The 207-nt window shown below is 39.6% G+C and overlaps 1 protein-coding gene across 1 annotated transcript in view; it reads left to right on the top strand.

Annotated features, from left to right (window-relative positions):
• Nucleotides 1-200: 200 nt before the first annotated feature.
• LOC118790869 (TBC1 domain family member 9B) overlaps nt 201-207 on the top strand; it is a 20,197-nt gene continuing 20,190 nt past the window's right edge. Inside the window, exon 1 of the mRNA XM_036547977.1 lies at nt 201-207. This exon is cut by the window's right edge and continues 323 nt beyond it. The gene's annotated coding sequence lies outside the window, so the exon portion shown is untranslated.

The raw sequence follows: 207 nt of genomic DNA, 5'->3' as shown, positions 1-207 counted from the left end.
GCTTTGCATTCTAGACTGGGCTAGATTCATAAACTCATTGTTTAGCTCGCTAATAAGATACAGCCTAGTATGGACATGATTTTCTGCTCGCGTTGTATATTGCACAACAGGTCATAAAATGCAGCGAGGAAAGGTTATTTTACAATAACCGTCTGTAGAATTGTGTTTTCAGATATTTCCTTTCGACTTTTCCACGGCTCACCCTTG

Source organism: Megalops cyprinoides, chromosome 16 (assembly GCF_013368585.1).
Source record: "Megalops cyprinoides isolate fMegCyp1 chromosome 16, fMegCyp1.pri, whole genome shotgun sequence".
Taxonomy (NCBI): domain Eukaryota; kingdom Metazoa; phylum Chordata; class Actinopteri; order Elopiformes; family Megalopidae; genus Megalops; species Megalops cyprinoides.
The sequence above is the reverse complement of the archived record's forward strand: the minus strand, read 5'-3'. Positions and strand labels throughout refer to the sequence as shown.